At 43.4% G+C, this 21,293-nt stretch overlaps 1 protein-coding gene across 9 annotated transcripts in view; it reads left to right on the top strand.

Annotated features, from left to right (window-relative positions):
* Positions 1-21,293, top strand: part of LOC105485147 (ring finger and FYVE like domain containing E3 ubiquitin protein ligase) — an 80,867-nt gene that overhangs the window by 38,765 nt on the left and 20,809 nt on the right. Inside the window, exons 1-2 of one of the 9 annotated variants that reach the window (XM_071082729.1) lie at positions 5,321-11,221; positions 16,853-17,033. The exons of 5 other annotated variants lie outside the window; for them this stretch is intronic. The gene's annotated coding sequence lies outside the window, so the exon portion shown is untranslated. Of the gene's footprint in view, positions 1-2,037; positions 2,157-5,320; positions 11,222-11,256; positions 17,034-21,293 lie in introns of those variants that run through there. 3 more of the 9 variants (XM_071082730.1, XM_011747357.3, XM_071082728.1) reach the window with 3 other exon arrangements.

Raw genomic sequence — 21,293 nt, 5'->3', positions numbered from 1 at the left:
CCTGTATGTCCTTGATTTCCTACTTGAGTATCCTTGTTTCTGTTGTGCTTTTGGCTTGGAATGGCATTCTTCTCATGAAGGCTCCCTAGTCTGATCCCTCACTGGGAGTAATCACTTCTTCCTGAGTCTCATAGCAGAGAATTCTCTTTTATGTCTCATTTGTGGCACATTACACTTTCTGCCATCTATTATAGTTGTTTGTGTACGTACCTATCTCCTACTAGACCATGGCCTCACTGAGCAGATCTGTCTGGTTGACCTTTGTCTTTCCCCTAGTGTCTAGTTCAGTTCCTTCACATAGTGGGCATTCGATATCTATTGGGTGAATGAATGAATAACTGAACAGAATTTCAGATTTTTAAGTTTCTGATCATGGTTTATAGATTCCCTCCCTTTTTGCTTTTCTTCTTCCTTTCACATTTCCTTTTCTTTCTTTTCTATTAACCTGTGTTTTCCCTTGCACTGACTCACTGAACTTCTCTTTACCACTCCTTTTTTTTTTTACCCAGATTTTGCCTCATTCTTTCCCCATTAGCAGTTACTGTGTGGGTGTGCCATATGCTGCTGGTCGGATTTTCTCCATCCTTTTGTGGCTCAAGTTCCTTCATGAATCGGATGAGCAGCATAAGAATTGACTGGTGATTACATTAAGATCTTAATAAAAGACCTTGTATAAAGAACAGGACTTAAAATTTGTCAGTGTATTGCTTTCAAGAGGGGAATTTTCCGATGCATGTTTCAAGTGAAAGGGAAAGGGAAAAAAAATCTTTGGGTACTGGGGAGGTAGATCAGGGCATTTTATTCACAGTGTGGGATGTGGGATGTCAGAGGCATCTTATTTGACCAAAGAAATAATGCAGGAAGCCATAGAAACTTCTGCTAACCATTAATATTGAATCCTCAATTTTTTTCTATAGCTGGATAAAACATTAGAGATGAGTGTAGTTCAACCTTCCTGTTTTCCAGATGAGAAAACAGACCCAAAGAGGCTAAATGACTTGTTCATTAAACTGGGGGTATTTGTTGCCCAGTGTTTACTTCTAGAACTGAATGTGGCCTAGGAAACCACCAAATCTTTGAAAGTAGTGGAAAGTTGCACTTGAAATGGAGGCTTTAGGTGTCTAAAATTGAAGGCTTTTGCAATGCTGAAAAGTAGACTGTCCAGTTGGTAGCCGGTTGGATTTGAGGCAGTTTTCACCAAAGGGCGGTTTAGCTGTCTCAGTCACTCCCTTCTTGGAATCCGTTCATTCTGCATTTGAAAAGGGGGCTAACATTAAATTATTAAGACATTTTCAATTTTTCTTGCTCTTTTTTCCAGCCCTCATATTCCAAGTTTTGTTTCAGGGTTAATTTCTTTATCTCAGCACTATTTGTGTTAAGTTTTTATTGCTTAAGTCAGATGTCAGTACAAAGCATGGGAAATCCAGAAAGTGTCTTAGACACTCATGATTGGTTTTTGGTGCTTGTTAGGTGGATCTTTTACCTGACTCATATAATAATGTACTTTATTGTCACTGAAATACTGTCTAGTGAACCAGTTGGTGGCAGATATGAAAGGTTACCTATTTGTTGAAGGTCTAGGGTACAGCAATGGAAAGAGATCAGATAGCCCAAAACGGGAAGTCAAGTGCAAACAGGATGTGTTTGTCTACTGTAACTTGTATGCCTGTGTTTTGAAACTTGGTGCTGTTAAAAAGTTAAGACTTCTAATATTTGAGCTTGGCTGAAGAAGTCTCCATTTTGGGTTTGAAAAGAAGCTAACATAACTAGTCTTTACAGCCCTTGCCTTTATCCATATGCATGTCTTTCTTCTAGGGACCATTCTTTCTTCCTGGGCATGGTTGTTTTTCCTAGTTTATAACATACTGCATCCATATGATTTATAAAATGAAGCCACTGAATTGACTGCTGATGTTACTTTTGGTAGATATGGGATTCAGTCTGTGTTTGGCTATTTTTTAAAATAACAGTGGGAAATTTTAGCCTATAATTCACCATCCTTTTATTTTTTATTTATTTTTTATTGTTTTGAGACAGAGTTTCACTCTTGTTGCCCAGGCTGGAGTGCAATGGCGTGATCTCAGCTCACCACAACTTCCGCCTCCCAGATTGAAACGATTCTCCTGCCTCAGCCTCCAGAGTAGCTGGGATTATAGGTATGTGCCACCACACCTGGCTAATTTTGTATTTTTAGTACAGATGGGGTTTCTCCATGTTGATCAGGCTGGTCTCGACCTCCGGACCTCAGGTGATCTACCTGCCTTGGCCTCCCAAAGTGCTGGGATTACAGACATGAGCCATTGTGCCTGGCCTCCATCCTTTTATTTATATACACACACACACACATACACATATATATATATATATTTTTTTTTGGTAGAGCCTGGGGAGTGGCTCATGCCTGTAATCCCAACAGTTTGGGAAGCTGAGGCGGGAGGATTGCTTAAGCCCTGGAGTTTGAGACCAGTCTGGGCAATATAGTGAGACACCTGTCTCTACAAAAATAAAAATAGCTGAGTATGGTGGCATGTGCATATAGTCCCAGCTATTCAGGAGGTTGAAGTGGGTGGATCACCTGAGCCCAGGTCAAGGCAGCAGTGACCAAGAGTACATCACATCCAGCCTTGGCACCAGAGTGAGGTCTTGCTGTGTTGCCCAGGCTGCGAGCTGGTCTCAAAGTCCTGGCCTCAGGTGATTCTCCTTCCTTGGCCTCCCACAGTGCTGGGATTACAGGTGTGAGCTACCACATCTGGCTACCGCCTTCTATTTTTTAATTTTTATTTTTTGAGACTGAGGCTTCCTCTGTCACCCAGGCTAGAGTACAGTGGCTGGAGTGCAGTGGTGCGATCACAGTTCACTGCAGCCTTGGTCTCCCAGGCTCAAGTGATCCTCCCACCTCAGCCACCCAGTAGCTGGGATTACGGGTGTGAGCCACTACAACAGGCCCATTGTTTTTTTGTTGTTGTTGTTGTTTTTTTTTTGGAGATGGAATCTCACTCTGTCACCTAGACTGGAGTGCAATGGTGCGATCTCAGCTCTATGCAACCTCCGCCTCCATGGCTCAAGCGATTCTCCTGCCTCAGCCTCCTGAGTAGCTGAGATTATAGGTGCCCACTACCAGCCCTGGCTAATTTTTGTATTTTTAGTAGAGACAGCGTTTCGCCATGTTGGCCAGGCTGGTCTTGAACTCCTGACCTCAAGTGATCAGTCCACCTCGGCCTCCGAAAGTGCTGGGATTATAGGCGTGAGCCACCACACCTGGCCCATTCTTTTAAATAACAGTTTGCTTTTGTTGGTTTCCAGAATTTTTAGCCTAACTTTTGAGTGTTTTCTGAGCATGGTTTACAAATGACTACCGGGTGTTTGTGAACTTTTTTTAAGTCTTTGAATTCAAACTTTCCTTGAGTAATGGAGGCTGCATCTAATGCTAGCTGCTGAATTGCTTCACCCCTTGACAAGTCTCTGGAGAAGAGATTAAGTAAGTAATTTGCTTGGGGTCACTCAGCTGGTAAACAATCTCAGCAGCCCCTATTTTCTGAACCCACCTCCCATTTCCCATTGCTTCCTACTGTGAAATGTGCTTTATTACGTTCATTAGAGGACTGGATTGGTTATAGGATAACCATCTGCTCAAGTCATCTCGGGATCTTTGTGGATCATCACAATGGACATTGAACCAGGTCCATTCTGCTGGTCTGATACTATAATGGGACAGATGAAGGTTTTGATAATGTGGGGGGTGTGTGTGTGTGTGTGTGTGTGTGCATGCATTCTGTACTCTTGCCATATTGCAAAGAAAATCGTCTGTCTTTCCACTTTGTAATTCCAGGAGCAAAAGGGTAAAGTAGCAGCATATCTCAATGTGGATGTTGTAGTGACTGTGTGTGAAAGCAGTGAGAACAACATTCCTTTCTGCTATCAGCTCAGGTGTCTTTTTTCTTGACTCTATCAAAGAGTGGTGAAGATGAGGCATTTTGCACTTTGTTGTGGGATATAGGCCAATAGTAAAACCTGAAGATCAGGTTGAGCACAGGTGTTCCTGGCAAGGAGAGAATTTGGAGACGATACAAAGGTTTTTATGACACCAGGAAAACTAGAAATGTCTATTCATTTATGCTGCTTGGCATAGATACCGGGTAGATCACATCCTCCTGGCAGGAGCAGAAAACATTTCAGAAAGTCAGCATAATTTTCAGATTGAGATCAAACATCAAACCAAGCTAAAGGTCTGTGGGAAGAAGGGGGTGCTTAGTCTCAATTCATCCCGGATTTATCACCAAATCCTATCTGACTTCAGTGCAGTGCAAGCAATTACAATGCACCACGTGGAGACCAGAGGTGTATGTTCATTCTTTGAATTTGGCAGAGAAGGGTTGAGGAGCTAAGGGAGAAATTCTAAACTGGCTGGACTGCAGAGTTGTGGGTAGTAACAAACTCATTAGCAATGGGGTGGAATTGGGAAGAGATTTAACAGCCTGGGGCTGCAAAGAGGATAAACCACTCTGACCACCCCTGAGAAGTTTTTCAGGGGATTATATAATTAAGAACTGGTGGAAGAAGTATAGTCATTTAATTCTTAGAGGAGTGGTTTAAAAACTAAATTGAGCCTGATTAGAGGTATTGGCATACCTGCTTAATTAATTAATTAATTTTTGAGACGGATTCTCGCTCTGTCACCCAGGCTGGAGTGCAGTGGCGCCATCTCGGCTCACTGCAAGCTCTGTCTCCTGGGTTCATGCCATTCTCCTGCTTCAGCCTCCCGAATAGCTGGGACTACAGGTGCATGCTGCCACGCCTGGCTAATTTTTTGTATCTTTAGTAGAGATGGGGTTTCACCATGTTAGCCAGGATGGTCTCAATCTCCTGACCTTGTGATCCACCTGCCTCAGCCTCCCAAAGTGCTGGGATTACAGGTATAAGCCACAGTGCCTGGCCCCTAAATTTTTAAAAAGCAGATAGAGGAATAGAGCTGATAAACATTGTCTTTTTAAAGAAACTTAATGGACTGGGCGCAGTGGTTCACCCCTATAATCCCAGCACTGTGGAAGGCCAAGGTAGTGGATTGCTTGAGGTCGGGAGTTTGAGACCAGCCTGGGCAATGTGGTGAAACCCCGTCTCTACTAAAACCACAAAAATTAGCCAGGCGTGATGGTGAGCGCCTGTAATCCCAGCTACTTGGAAGGCTGAGGCATGAGAATCGCTTGAGCCTGGGAGGCAGAGGCTGCAGTGAGCCAAGATCACGCCACTGCTTTCCAGCCTGGGTGACAGAGTGAGACTGTCTTTAAAAAAAAAAAAAAAAAAAAAAAAGCTGGGCATGGTGGTTTGTGCCTGTAATCCCAGCTACCCAGGAGGCTGAGGTTGGAGAGCACTTGAGCCCAGGAGGCAGAAGTTGCAGTGAGTGAGACCATGTCACTGCACTCCAGTCTGGGTGACAGAGGGAGACCCTGTCTCAAAAATAAATAAAAAAGTTGGGAACCTTATTGGGCCTTTCTGTGTTAAAACAACAACAACAACAACAACAACAACAACAACAACAACAAAAATAACCTTAAAAAATACTTTGTTTAAATTATTTACAGCCAATTTCTGTTGAACATCCATTGTTTGCTGGGCTCTGGGGTAAATGCTTTGACGTGCATTATTTTAATCCTTTCAATGATCTTTTCAATGTAGCAGGTTTTATTGTTTTGAGGAAATTAAAGGAGTTAACACCAGAATTCATTCTATACCATGGTACATTTGGCTGCAGCTATTTTTCTGCAGTCCACTTTGGAAAGAAAATTGCATAATTTTGAGCCTAGACAGAATTCCTGTCCTGAAGTGCTGTATTTTCTTTTTTTTTTTTTTTGAGGCGGAGTCTCGCTCTGTCGCCCAGGCTGGAGTGCAGTGGCACGATCTCGGCTCACTGCAAGCTCCGCCTCCCGGGTTCCCGCCATTCTCCTGCCTCAGCCTCCCGAGTAGCTGGGACTACAGGCGCCACCACCACGCCCGGCTAATTTTTTTGTATTTTTAGTGGAGACGGGGTTTCATTGTGTTAGCCAGGATGGTCTCGATCTCCTGACCTCGTGATCCGCCCGTCTCGGCCTCCCAAAGTGCTGGGATTACAGGCTTGAGCCACCGCGCCCGGCCTCTGAAGTGCTGTATTTTCTCAGTGCATTGGAGTGCCAGAAACCCCTTCACCTAGTCCCTGCCTTCATTTAAAAATAAAATCCTGGTTACCCATTAGTCAGTCATTGTGATAATATCTTGTGAAAGCAGCTTCTTCAGTAGAAGGTACAGAAGAGCTTATCTGGTAAATCCTGTTTCCTGCACCAGAGTAGTAGGGGGATCAGAGTCTCTTTATTCTTGATGAGCTTTGTCATCAGTTTCGATGGAAGAAGGATCCTGCTGTAATTAAACTGCAGGTCCATTTATTCCGTTTTCGGCGTTGTTAGAAGACTTTACTCTGAACTGCTTTGTTTCCTGATTGACTCGCCCTTTGGGGCAGAATGCCTGGGTTGAAATGAAAGTGTAGGTTTCTCTGCTGCAGTGTGCAATCTGTCATCTCTCCTAAACTCCACACTAAGAAGCAGCCATTTAATTGGTCAGACCCCGGGGGTGATATTTTGGCACAGCTCCGTTGGTTAGAATTACTTTTTCCTGAACTTCATAGCAGATGCTGAGGTCCCTCTGCAGATATTTGTCATAGAATAGTTGAAACCAGGGAGTTTCTGAGAACATTTATAACTTGTGATTATTATGTATGTTTTTCAGTTGTTAACAGTTACCGCTTAAGAAAAAGAGCTCACTTATTGCTATTAGGAAGTGAAATCTCTCTCCTTTCCCCCTTATTCATATTATTATTTTAACAGTTTATGTTCCAAGACCCTCTGCTCTCTCGTTTCCTGTTATCATTTTGTTATGTTTCTCCTTCTACCTTGCTTGGGCTATGTAAGTCAGGAACAGCAGGCAAAGGTACACCCAGACCTGGGTGTGTCTGGTAGAGGTCGGTTTCTTTGATTTCTAGCGTGTCTTTATTTTACGTCTGCATTTGTTGTTTTCATGTTTATTTGTATTTACAGTTCGCATTGCAGCACCATTCCAATCCAAAACAACAGTCAAGGCATTGAAGCCTTCTGTGTCTTTTTAGTAAGAGATGGAAGTGACAGTCTTATTCCTCTTCCAGGCTCTCCTTTTCTGGTTTTGTCCTTCTATAATAACAATTTAAACCATTTTTATTTTCTTTTGTTTTTCAAGTAATCTCAGCAGACAAATAATTCTCTTCGGTCTTTCCTTCAAGGTATTGCTGTGGTTATATGTGTTTAAAATCCTTAATTTACTGATCATCCTGGAATCATAATTGTGCAGTTTCTGGCTTTTTTTTTTTTTTTTTGAGACAGAGTCTCACTCTGTCACCCAGGGTGGAGTGCCGTGGTACAATATTGGCTCACCGCAACCTCGACCTCGCGGGTTCAAGCGATACTCCTGCTTCAGCCTCCCGAGTAGCTGGGACTACAGGCGTGCACCACCACATCCAGCTAACTTTTTGTATTTGTAGTAGAGATGGGGTTTCGCCATGATGGCCAGGCTGGTCTCAAACTCCTGACCTCAGGTGATCCGCTGGCCTCAGCCTCCCAAAGTGCATTACAGGCGTTTACAGGCTCAGCGATTACAGGCGTGAGCCACCATGCCTTGCCAATTGTGCGATTTTAAGCATGAATTTCTGTCCTATTTTTTTAAAAAAGCACTCTATTGCTGTTATTATTAGTTAATAATTCAACAAGTATGTGTTGATTACCTGGCATTAAGGCTGAGAATAAAGCTGTGAAATAGACTCACTCTTGTTTCCTGTTTCACTTTCCACACCCTAAATATAGAAGAAAAATAGTTTAAAAAGAATTATACAGGCTGGGCATGGTGGCTTATGCCTGTAATCCTAGGACTTTGGGAGGCTGAGGCGGGCAGATCACTTGAGGTCAGGAGTTCAAGACCAGCTTGGCCAACATAGTAAAACCCCATCTCTACTAAAAATACAAAAAATTAGCCAGGCATGGTGGCACGTGCCTATAATCCCAGCTACTCAGGAGGCTGAAGCATGAGAATTGCTTGAACTTGGGAGGTGGAGGTTGCAGTGAGCTGAGATCGTGCTACTGTACTTCAACCTGGGCGACAGAGCGAGACTCTGTCTCAAAAAAAGAAAAAAAAAAAGAATTATACAAATTGTTAGCCAGTTGATTAGATACAGTGCTGCTAGAATGCTCTTTCCTCCAGAATGTAATCATCATGAGATTCAAGGACCTTGCCTGTTGTTCCTCTTACGTTCCCCAGAGGTACTGGAGATTCATGCTAAATAGTCTGATAAATCAATTCTGGTTATAAGGAAGTGTATAAGATTCTATGAAGCAAGGCATGGTGGCTCACACCTATAATTCCAACCCTTTGGGAGGCTGAGGTGGGAGGATCACTTGAGCCTGGGAGATTGAGGCTGCAGTGAGCTGTGATCGCACCACTATGTCACCAGCCTGGGTGACAGAGTGAGACCTGTCTCAAAAAAAAAAAAAAAAAAAAAAAGATGTTATGAGAGCACAGACAGGATCAGGAAAGGTTTCCCTGAGGAAATAAATGATGTAAATAAATGATAGGTAAGGGAGGTGAGGTGGCAAGAGTGCTCCACTCTGAGAGAATAGCTGAATAGCTGAATAGCTTGAGGGAGAGAGATTCCTAAAGCCAAAATAACCTTGGCGTTGGAAGAACTGAAAGAATAGGGTAGAGTAAGGAGTAAGGCCCTGAGCACTAAGGATTTGCTTTCATTATTATTTACTAGTTACCCAGTGACAATACTTATTTTATTTTTTTTTTGAGATGGAGTCTCACTCTGTCTCTCAGGCTGGAGTGCAGTGGTGCGATCTCGGGTCACTGCAACCTCCGCCTCCCAGGTTCAAGCAATTCTCCTGCCTCAGCCCCGCACCCATCACCGTGCCTGGCTAATTTTTGTCTTTTTAGTGGTGACGAGGTTTCACTGGGATTAAAGGCATGAGCCACCACACCCGGCTGACAACACTTATTAAAAGGAAGGTAGGCCAGGTGCACTGGCTCATTGCCTGTAATCCCATCACTTTGGGAGGCCCAGGTAGGAGGATTGCTTGAGGCTAGGAGTTCAAAGACCAGTCTGGGTAACATAGTGAGATCCTGTCTCTACCAAAAAAAAAAAAAAAAAAAAAAAATTAGCTGGGCAAGGTGGTGGGCACTTATAGTCCTAGCTACTCAGGATGCTGAGGTGGGACGATCGCTCAATGCTGGTTTGCTATGATGGTGCCACTGCACTCCAGGCTGGGTGACAGAGACTTGTCTCAATAAATGAATGACTGAAATAGAGCATTAGTTGCAGTTGAGACAAGTCAGAAACCCCTCCTCAACTGGAGCAAAGGTGAGTAAGAAGAGAAACTGAAATACACCTTAAATATCAAAGGCTTTATCTTTAGAAAGTTGGGGGTCTATATCACTGGTACCCTGAACTTGTAGAAACTAGAAATGCAGATGATTTATGGGATGTATAAATTAAAGTTCTATAGTCCCAGGAATGGCTTTTCTATGTATTATACTTTGTACAAGGTGCTTAAGGTACTTTAGAATCCTACAAAAATCAGACCATTTTAATTCTGAGTTTTGTAGGATTATTGTGTTAAATAAGACAACAGATGCAAACATAACAACTAACTTGGCACATTTTAGGTGTCTTGTAATGTTTATACTTTGTTATCTTCTGAGAAAGGACTTCAGGAACCCCAAGTTCTGAATAACTCCCCCAATTTTCCCCTTGTCTGCCATCTGAAATAATAGCACAGAAGATTATGTCATGTCTAAAGCTTCAATCCTTTATTAAAGTATGACTTGGGGACTGAAGGAAAGAGGAGACTCCAGTGCTTGTTGTCTTTGATGTTACTGACATCTCAGTGTGAATGGAGTCTCTGGAAGCTGGTTTGGAGAGAAGCAAAGGCAAACATTTAATCCTCATGAACCCGTGCCTTATTATAATGATGGCTATTTACTGAATGTCTATTACTGCCCTCTGCTCTTGATGTAAGATTGAAAAGTCCAGTGAAGTTATGATCCCCCTTTATACTGAGCATCACCTCTATGTCCAGCCTGTGAGGTGTAGGAAATTTGTTCCTGTTACTCTGAAGCTCATAGTGGCAACTTACTCAAGCTCATTCATTTATTCAATGTTAGAGCCAGGATTTAAGGTTGGTCTGACTGATTTTAAAGCCAGAGTAAAACATATTTGGGAACAGCCTTTTTCCCCCCACCTTTCTCTCCAACTGTTCTGTCTTCTTAAACTTTAGCCCTAAAATAAAATTCTTACCTAGGAAATATGCATGTATCCATTACCCATATCCAAAGGACTGCCTTGGAGGATAGAAAATGTCTGTTAGTATTTAAAGCTCTGGAAGTGTTTTCCTCCCCTGAGTTCTGGCCTGTGAAATATTCCTTGTTTATGTCCAGCCCATGTACCATTTCAGCAGGGCTGTTTTTCCTAATTCAGACCTTGGGTTCTAAAGTTCTACCATATACATGTCTTCTCTGTGACTTAGGTATTCTGAATTCTTTTTTCTTTTCTTTTTTTTTCTTTTGAGATGGAGTCTCGTCGTGTCACCAGGCTGGAGTACAGTGATGTGATCTTGGCTCACTGCAACCTCTGCCTCCTGGGTTCAAGCAGTTATCCTGCCTTAGCCTCCTGAGTAGCTGGGACTATGGGTGCACACCACTACACCCAGCTAATTTTTTGTATTTTTAATAGAGATGGGGTTTCACCATGTTGGTCAGACTGGTCTCGAACTCCTGGTCTCAGGTGATCCGCCCACCTTGGCCTCCCAAAGTGCTGGGATTACAGGTGTGAGCCACTGCACCTGTCCACTGAATTATTTATTTTAAAATAAATATCTCAAAAATAATCTCACTATCACAGAGAACATGCTTCATTGTCCCACCCCCAGCACATGAGACCAGTTAGTAGTATGGTTTACTCAGCAGGCTGCTTACTTACAAATGCAACAGTTGCCCTATTTTATGCTCATTGTGTTGTCACCAGCATTTTAAATCTTTACAAGTCAAGCTGGATACCTCAGGCAGGTTTACTGCAAAATTCCAGTAAACAGTTTCAAAGGATTTCAAGTTGCTTGCCAGACTAATTTATTTTAAAAGTAAGCAGCCTTCCAAGCTAAGAGATGATTTTAAATTTCAGGTGAGTTCTCAGGACATTGTGATTTTTAAAATTATGTTGTTAGTATACATCAGCTGTGTCAGGGCCTGTCCCACCAAGGGCCTTGGATGGTAAGAAACCCAAGCTTTGGGTGACCAGAGAGAGGAGAGAGACCTTGGGCTTTCCAGCCAGCAGGGCCTATGAAACATGTAGGTCATTGGCATTTTATTTTATTTATTTTTTTGAGAGGGAGTCTCGCTCTTTTGCCCAGGCTGGAGTGCAGTGGCGCGATCTTGGCTCACTGCAACCTCTGCCTCGCGGGTTCAAGCGATACTTCTCCCTCAGCCTCCCGAGTAGCTGGGACCACAGGTGCTGGCCACCACACCACTAATTTTTGTGTTTTTAGTAGAGACGGGGTTTCACCATGTTGTCTAGGCTGGTCTTGAACTCCTGACCTCACGTGATCCGCCTGCCTTGGCTTCCCAGAGTGCTGGGATTGTAGGAGTGAGCCACCATCCCCAGCCATCATTTTAGAATTATACTTTTTAGCTGGGTGCAGTAAAAGAGAATCCTTTCTCAGCCTTCAGGTCTCATCTCAGGTATCAGGTAGTGACCTTTTGGTTCTTCACACACCAGCCCACTATGGCTTGAAGTTAGCAAGTGAGAAAAGTAGCACGGTATGAATTGGAGAAGTGGTCAGGGTCTTTAACCATGTAAGAAGTGATTATTTTTATTCTAAAATGCAATAAGAGTCCATGAAAGAACTTTTTTTTTTTGAAGAGTTTTTAAACATTTTTATGTACAAAGAGTTAACATGGTTTCTTTCAGTGGGTAGATGCCTTGGATAATCCATCCAAGGAAGATCACTTCTAGGGACAAGCAACGTTAAAGAGCTTTAAGTGTGTGTTTTGAGGGGAGGAGGGGAGTGGGTGATGCCTTGTGGAGAAATAGTTGGATAGAGGCAAGAATTAAAGCTAGGAAACCTGTTAAGAGGCTGTTCTTTTACCCAAGAAGCCATTCTAGACTCTGGAAATTCAGTGGAGCACAAAGTCCCTGCCGTCATGGGATTTCTATTCCAGTTAGGTAAAGCAGTTAATAAGTAAGCAAATAATGTCAGCTAATACCAAATGTTATGGTGAAATTAGAAAATGACATTAAAAGGCTGGGTCTGGTAGCTTACGCCTGTAATCCCAGAGCTTTGGGAGGCTGAGGCAGGAGGATCCTTAAGAGTCCAGGAGTTCGAGCTTACAGTGAGCTGTGATCAAACCACTGCACTCCAGTGTGGAAAGAGACCCTATCTCTCACAAAAAAAAAAAAGAAAAAAGAAAAAAGAAAATTACATTAAAGCTGACGTTTGGATGACAAGAAGGAGCTAAACATACGAAGTTCTAGGGAGACCAATCCAGGCAGAAGGAACAAACAACAAATCTAAAAGGCCTAAGGAGGGAAATGTGATTAATATATGAAAGACGATGATTTAGCCCATCAGCAGGGGCAGGGAAGATGAAGGTAGGAATTTGTGAATCTTTGATTTAAGAAAAGTGTTCTTAATTTTTTTTTTTTTTTTGCTTTTGTTTTTGAGAGAGAGTCTTGCTCTGTCACCCAGGCTGGAGTGCAGTGGCATGATCTCAGCTCACTGCAACCTCTGCATTCCAGGTTCAAGTGATTCTCCTATCTCAGCCTCCCAAGTAGCTGGGACTACAGGTGCCTGTCACCATGCCTGGCAAATTTTTTGTATTTTTAGTAGAGATGGGGTTTCACCATGTTGGCTAGGCTGGTCTTGAATTCCTGACCTCAAGTGATCCACCCGCCTTGGCCTCCCAAAGTGCTGGGATTACAGGCCTGAGCCACTGCGCCCCGCCAAGAAAGGTATTTAAAGCAACCTGAGGTATGGGTGGAGAGGGAGGCCCAAGACAGCCTGGACACTCACAACATTTAAGAACAAAGGGAGGGTTAAGAAGCAGCAAAAAGGCTTTGAGGTAGGAGGAAAGCCACGGGTGCAGAGTGCTGGAAGCTAAGAGATGTTTAAAGGGGGAGAGTCGCTTGTGTCCAGCATTGCTGAAAGATTAAGATGAGGATAGAGAAGTGTCAATTAGATCTGGCCACTTGGAATTCCTTGGTGATCTTGAAGAGATTAGGAATAGTGGTTGGCTCAAGATAGATTGGAGAAAGTTTAAGAGTGAATTAGAGGTTAAGAAAGTGGAGTCGGCCGGGCGTGGTGGCTCACACCTATAATCCCAGCACTTTGGGAGGCCGAGGTGGGCGGATCACCTGAGGTCGAGAGTTTGAGACCAGTCTGACCAACATGGAGAAACCCCCTCTCTACTAAAAATGCAAAATTAGCCGGGCATGGTGGTGTATGCCTGTAATCCCAGCAACTCGGAAGGCTGAGGCAGGAGAATTGCTTGAACCCGGGAGGCAGAAGTTTCGGTGAGCCGAGATCGTGCCATTGCACTCCAGCCTGGGCACCAAGAGTGAAACTCCGTCTCAAAAAAAAAAAAAAAAAAAAAGTGGAGTCAAATATTTGGAGGAATTTGATTTTAGAGGAGATCACAGAAAAAGAGCTTTACTGGGGAGGGAGAGAATGCGTGGTCAAAATGGTTTTTTTAAAATTTTTTGGGTTTTTTTTTTACAAATTACAAATATTTGACTAGGTGCTTTAAAAAAATCTGTCATTGGCTGGGCGCGGTGGCTCGCGCCTGTAATTCCAGCACTTTGGGAGGCCGAAGTGGGTGGATCACGAGGTCAGGAGATCGAGACCATCCTGCCCAACATGGTGAAACCCCATCTCTACTAAAAATACAAAAATTAGCTGGGCGTGGTGGTGCGTGCCTGTAATCCCAGCTACTCAGGAGGCTAAGACACGAGAACTGCTTGAACCCAGCAGGCGGAGTTTGCAGTGAGCCAAGATCACGCCACTGCACTCCAGCCTGGTGATGGAGCGAGACTGCGTCTCAAAAAAAGAAAAAAAAAAAAGAAAAAATCTGTCATATAGACCAGGTGCAGGGGCCGACGCCTGTAATCCTAGCACTTTGGGAGGCTGAGGTGGGTGAATTGCTTGAGCCCAGGAGTTCGAGATCAGCCTGGGCAGCTTGATGAAACCCCGTCTCGACAAAAAAATACAAAAAATTAGGTGTGGTGGTGCACGCGCCTGTAGTCCCAGTGACTCGGCATGCTGTGGCAGGAGGATCAGGTAAGCCTGGGAGGTCCAGGCTACAGTGAGCCATGGTCGCATCACTGTAGTCCAGCCTGAGCAACAGAGTGAGAGACCCTGTCTCAAAAAAACAAACAAAAAAAAAACAAAAACATAAAAACTTTTAATTCAAGTGTAACTAGAGAAGCATACAAATTATAAGTATGCAGTTCGATGAATTTTTACAAAGCCAACATATCTACATAATCAGCATTCAGATTAGGAAACAGAATGTTATCAGAAGCCCCTTGGGCTGCCTTCCATCTATAATCCTGCCTCACAGGATGACCACTATCCTGATTTTGAACACCATAGTTTGCCTGTTTTTGAATTTTATGTAAAACGAATCATTTCCCATGTATTCATTTGTGCCTGCTTCTTTTGTTCAACTTAAGATTTGTCTGTACTATTGCATGTATCAGTTGTTTGTTTTTTCTCATTGCTCTGTAAACATATCATAATTCTACTGTTGATGGACACTTCAGTTGTTTTCAGCTTGAGGCTATTACAGTAGGGCTTCCATGGATATTCCTGTAAACTGTTTCGGTGAATATAAATTTCTCTTGGGTATATGCCTAGATGTAGAATTGCAAAGCCGTGGAAAGAGATGTGTGTTTGCATGTACACACATACACACACACACACACACAATTTCCAAATTGGTTGCAGTGATTTACACTTCCACCACCAATATTAGAGTTCCAGTTGCTCTTTTTCCTTTTTTTTTTTTTTTTTGAGACAGAGTTTCGCTCTGTCATCTAGGCAGGAGTGCGATGGTACGATCTGGGCTCACTGCAACCTCTGCCTCCCAAGTTCAAGTGATTGTCCTGCCTCAGCTTCCTGAATAGCTGGGATTACAGGCGTGTGCCACCACGCCTCGCTAAGTTTTTGTATTTTTAGTAGAGACGGGGTTTCACCATGTTGTCCAGGCTGGTCTCGAACTCCCGACCTTAGGTGATCTGCCTGCCTGGGATTACAGGTGTGAGCCACCGCGCCCGGCTGCTCCAGTTGCTCTTTACAACATTTGCTAGTATCTCTTTTCCATTTTAGCTATTCCAGTGGTGGTAACACTTGGTGGTTGTAATTTGTACTTCCATTATGACAAGAGTTTTTAACATCTGGGAGATTCTGGAGCATACCTGTATGATGATAGGAAAGTTCCTGTAGAGATGGAAAGCAAAAGCCAGAGGGGATGGGCCACAGGGTAGACAGATTGATTTTTTAAATTAAATCGGGACTACATTTCAAGAGGGTGGGCTTCAAGGTCTAAGTGACCAAGGTTCAAATCTTGGCTTTGCTATCCTCTAGCTGTGACCTTTAACAAGTTACTTTACTTCTCCGAAACCTTTTTTCTCACCTGAAAATGGGAAGAACTAATCTACCTTGCCAGAACTATGAGGATCACATGCGATAACACTAGGTAAAAGTACCTGTCTCGGTGCCTGGCAAATAAACATTCTTCCAGCAGAGAGTAGCTACTTTCTTCTTTACTTCTCAAAATATGTAATTACTTATCAGTTATTTTAGAGACTTAGCCTAAGCCCTAATGATAGGCTTTTCACAGAATTTCCTTTCAAAACCATTGCAATTGTACTTTAATTGCTTTTTAATGATAATATACAAGATGAAGCTAAGTCCATTCTGTACTAATGATTCGTAACGTGGGATACTTTTCTTTATGCACTAACAACATAGATAGATGCTTTTAACCATTCCAGAAATATGTTAGTGACAGTAGATGTACCACCCTCAACAAACCGGACATGATTCTGTAAGGCTTGCTTTCCAGCCCTTTTCTGATTTGCCATGTCAGAAAGGCATTTCTTTAAGGTTTGGGGGCATTTTATTTAGGTATTTTAAAAGGATTTTTGTAAACTGTTATACAATGGGTGCACCATAAGTGTGTTGATTCCAAGATGTAGCTGTCTGTGCTTTTGTGTAAAGCCTGTTGTTGCAGAACTACCTTGGTGCACAGAGCAGTTAATTAAAATCAGAATAGATTGGATGAGAACCTTGGGGATTTTTTTACTGCCTTAGTGTTTTGCTGGTTTTGGAGTTACATTGCAAACCAGCATGGCCCTTTTACTCCTCTCTCCCCTTCTTGGGAAGACTCATGACAACCACTGATCTACTTTAAATTATTTGCCTTGGGCAGGTGAACAAGCGGAGAAGTGTTTTAAAATTACTTAGGAATCTAGGACTTTGTAGGTTGAAATCACATTATCTACTCTCTTGCCTCTAACTATGACTGTACCAAGCCTACCTGGAATAGGTAATTTGTTTTATTCTGTTATTAACACTGTTATTTTCCTGTTCAGCAGGGCTAAGTCTCCCAAGAAATACTAGCATACCTATCAAGCTGACAAAATCCTACATGCTAGCTAGCCATTCTTGCCTCATATCACAGGGTTCTTCCACAGGGAATAGTAAATGTTCTTACTCACTACTGGCCCTACATCTCCCATTTTTCTCCCCTTTAGGGAAAGTGGAAGAGGAGACCCTAGTAGGCTTCAAGCAAGCTCTGTAGGACAGCAGTTAGACACTGTTTTTGAGGATTAAATTGCCAAGTCTGTCTTTTAAGAAGAGGGTGAGGGGAGTTTGGGAAGGAATGTTCAAGCCCTGAGTGAAGATCTGATCATTTTCTTTCAACATCAGAAGGAGGTTTGTAGATAAGAGAGAAATTTTTTCAGTTTTCACCTTAGGGAGAATTCTTTCTACACCTCACAATTAGTTCCACTTTCAGTCCTTTAATAGCAATATCAAATGCCATGTATGTATATCTATCTATTTAGGGATGAGGAATGAAAAATGTATTCCCAAGAGAAAAGTATTTTAGCTTGTATAGCGTTGTTACAAACTCTTTCCTTCCACCCTCTGATATAACCCTGAACGTAGTTGTTATTTAGGGTTAGGGCTTTCCAGTTTGGCAGGAGAGTACTTCTAACTGACCACATTAGGACATGTTTTTTTTTGTTTGTTTGTTTCAATACCTGTCAGAGTGGCCAGGCGTGGTGGCTTATGCCTGTAATTCCAGCACTTTGGGAGGCTGAGGCAGGCATATCTCACCTGAGGTCAGGAGTTCAAGACCAGCCTGGCCAACATGGTGAAACCGCATCTCTACTAAAAATACAAAATTAGCCAGGTGTAGTGATGCACACCTGTAGTCCCAACACTAGCCTGGGTGATAAGAGTGAAACTCCATCTCAAAAAAAAATAATAAAAAAGAAAAAAGTAATTTTATATATATATATATATAGAGAGAGAGAGAGAGAGAGAGAGAGAGAGAGAGGGAGGGAGAGAGTAAAAGCCTAGTCGGCTGACTTTGGCAAACCTGTTCTGTTAGACTGAGCAGGTCTAAGGTATGTTAGCATTGGAGAATTTTGCCACTACCTGCTCTTTCCTGTAATAACCCCCTTCCCCACATATGTATATTCCTAGCATAAGACTTCATTCTCCATCTAAACTTGGAGACTATGGGATAACAGAATGGCAACTTTTTTTTTTTTTTTTTTTTGAGATGGAGTCTCGCTGTGTTGCCCAGGCTGGAGTGCAGTGGTGCAATCTTGGCTCACTGCAACCTCCGCCTGTCGGGTTCAAGTGATTCTCCTGCCTCAGCCTCCTAAGTAGCGGGACTACAGGCGCCCGCCACCACGCCCAGCTAATTTTTTTTTTTTTTTTTGAGACGGAGTCTCGCTCTGTCGCCCAGGCTGGAGTGCAGTGGCCGGATCTCAGCTCACTGCAAGCTCCGCCTCCCGGGTTTACGCCATTCTCCTGCCTCAGCCTCCTGAGTAGCTGGGACTACAGGCGCCCGCCACCTCGCCCGGCTAGTTTTTTTTTTGTATTTTTTAGTAGAGACAGGGTTTCACCGTGTTAGCCAGGATGGTCTCGATCTCCTGACCTCGTGATCTGCCCGTCTCGGCCTCCCAAAGTGCTGGGATTACAGGCTTGAGCCACCACGCCCGGCCTCTAATTTTTGTATTTTTAGTAGAGACGAGGTTTCACCATGTTAGCCGGGATTGGTCTTGCTCTCCTGACCATGTGATTCGCCCACCTTGGCCTCACAAAGTGCTGAGATTACAGGCCTGAGCCACCACGCCAGCCAGCCAGCCTCCTTTTTAAAATTAGCCAAATACTTGAATAGGCTGATAGCTCTTCTTTCAGGGATGTTCAGAAGAGGCACTTAAGGTTAGAACCAAAGTTAAGAGAATAAAAATAGTATGGAGGAAGATGGGTTCTCTTGACTCCAGCTAAAGAAGAGTTTTCTTCTGTCTTGTATCAAGATGTTCAGGTTGAGTTATATGCCTTTCAAGGCCCCAGATCCCCTCGGGACAAGGACCTAGTCGAAATCACTTTTGGTGTTTCCAGTACCTACAATATAGCTGGTGCTTCCTAAGCGCTTGTTAAAGTACATGGATTTTTGCCGGGCATGGTGGCTCACGCTTGTAATCTCAGCACTTTGGGAGGCCAAGGCAGGTGGATCACCTGAAGTCAGGAGTGCGAGATGAGGCTGGCCAACATGGCGAAACCCCATCTCTACTAAAAATACAAAAATTAGCTGGGTGTGGTAGCTCCCTGTTGTCCCAGCTACTCGGGAGGCTGAGGCAGGAGAATCACTTCAACATGGGAGGTGGCGGTTGCAGTGAGCCAAGATCGTGCCATTGCACTCCAGCCTGGGTGACAGAGTGAAACTCTGTCTCAAGAAAAAAAAGAAAGAAAGAAAAAAGTACATGGATTTAAACAATATACAACTTTCTAGTTTTTCCTACTGATTGTGCCTTACCAGGTGGGTCTGCCCATTTTGTGCAAAGTCCTTGTAGGAAAAATTTACAACCTGTAGATTCCTTGTGTGGAACAAAAGTTTACTTTTTTCTTGTGGCTAAATCTATCTCCCCTTTCCTTTTTAATTTTTTTAATTTTTGAGACAGAAACTTGCCTAGACTGTGGTGCCTAGACTGGAGTGTGCTATGGCACAATCATAGCTCACTACATCCTCCTGGACTCAAGTGATCCTCTGTCCTCTCACATAGCTGGGACTACAGGTGTGTGCCACCATGCCCAGCTAATTTTTATTATTATTTTTTATTTTTTATTTTTTTGAGACAGAATCTTGCTCTGTCACCCAGGCTGCAGTGCAGTGACATGATCTCGGCTCACTGCAAGCTCTGCTTCCTGGGTTCACGCCATTCTCCTGCCTCAGCCTCCTGAGTAGTTAGGACTACAGGTGCCCGCCACCACACCCGGCTAATTTTTTGTATTTTTTTAGTAGAGACGGGGTTTCACTGTGTTAGCCAGGATGGTCTCTATCTCCTGACTTCATGATCCGCCCGCCCTGGCCTCCCAAAGTGCTGGGATTACAGGTGTGAGCCACCACGGCCGGCCTATTATTATTGTTTTTTATAGAGATGGAGTCTCAGTGTCTTGCCCAGGTTGATCATGAATTCCTGGCCTCAAGCGATCCTCCTGCCTTGGCCTCCCAACATGCTGGGATTATAGATGTGAGCCACTGTGCCTAGCCCCTTTCCTGTTTATTTCGTACTTCCACTTTTCTATTGCTAATACTATAAACGTATATTTGGTTACACCTGCCTTCACCTCTGTCCCACTGTCTGGTGAATGAAGTGACTTTTATCCTGCCTGGGAATAGACCTACCCCCTAATCCTGATCACATGATGACTTCTTTTTCCTATTTATTTATTTATTTTTGAGACGGCATTTTGCTCAAAATGCCCAGGCTGAAGTGCAGTGGCTCACTGCAACTTCACCTCCCGGGTTCAAGTGATTCTCCTGTCTCAGCTTCCTGAGTAGCTTGAATTACAGGTGTGTGCCACCACACCCGGGTAATTTTGTATTTTTAGTGGAGATGGGGTTTCACCATGCTGGCCAGGCTGGTCTCGAACTCCTGACCTCAGGTGATCTGCCCACCTCGGCCTCCCAAAGTGCTGGGATTACAGGCATGAGCCACCGCGCCCAGCCGGATCACTTCTTTTTCTACTCCAGCCTTTACTCCTACTCCCATTTATTGCCAGCTTCACTTCCTCTACAGTCTCTTAATCTTTTGGGGACTTCTCAGCAGTTTGTGAATATGTCTACATTTATCCTGGTGACACTGGATCTTCTTTAGCAACTGCCTTCTCTCTTCCTTTCACTTTATAGTCAAGTTTCTTGAAATAATAATTTATCCTTGGAATTGTGTGAATTCTTACTCTCACTTTCCAACCTATGATTATCAGCTTCTTTCTTCCTAAACTGCTTAGGCAGAGAACACATATGGACACTTTCCTAAACCTTAGTCCATTGGGCATTTTGCATTCTTCCTTGTATTCTGTTCTCTGAGACATTTGACAGCGTTGATAATTTCTTCTTGAAACTAAAAACACTCTCCAGTTCCACCTTCTCTGAGCATTCTTTTTTCCTCTGTGCTGCTGTGGGCTTTCCCCTGCTGCCTTGTAGATGTGGTTTTCCCGTGCCTTCTTCTCTTCTGACCCAGACCATCTAATCAGTCTCCGGCCCCACTCTGGCTTTACGTACTTCAGGTGGGCCACGTGTTCCCAAACCTTTATCTTCAGCCCAAACATGTATTGTATTTACCCCTGGCTAAATACAAAAATTAGCCAGGCATGGTAGCAGGTGCCTGTAATCCCAGCTACTCGGGAGGCTGAGGCAGGAGAATCACTTGAACCTGGGAGGCAGAGGTTACAGTGAGCTGAGCTCCCGCCTCTGCACTCCAGCCTGGGCGACAGAATGAGACGCCATCCCAAAAAAAAGTTAGTGAATTATCTACAACCTTGTCCTCTTTGCAGGAGACAAGCCTGGAAAGCCAGATGGTAATTGTTGTGAAATCTGTAGGTTTATTAGGTTTATTTTGTACCTTTGCCTTCCCAGAAAAATTGTAGTTAAAAGCATTGTTATAATGCAGATAA

Source organism: Macaca nemestrina, chromosome 17 (genome assembly GCF_043159975.1).
Source record: "Macaca nemestrina isolate mMacNem1 chromosome 17, mMacNem.hap1, whole genome shotgun sequence".
Taxonomy (NCBI): Eukaryota; Metazoa; Chordata; class Mammalia; order Primates; family Cercopithecidae; genus Macaca; species Macaca nemestrina.
This window is presented reverse-complemented; position numbering and strand designations above follow the sequence as displayed.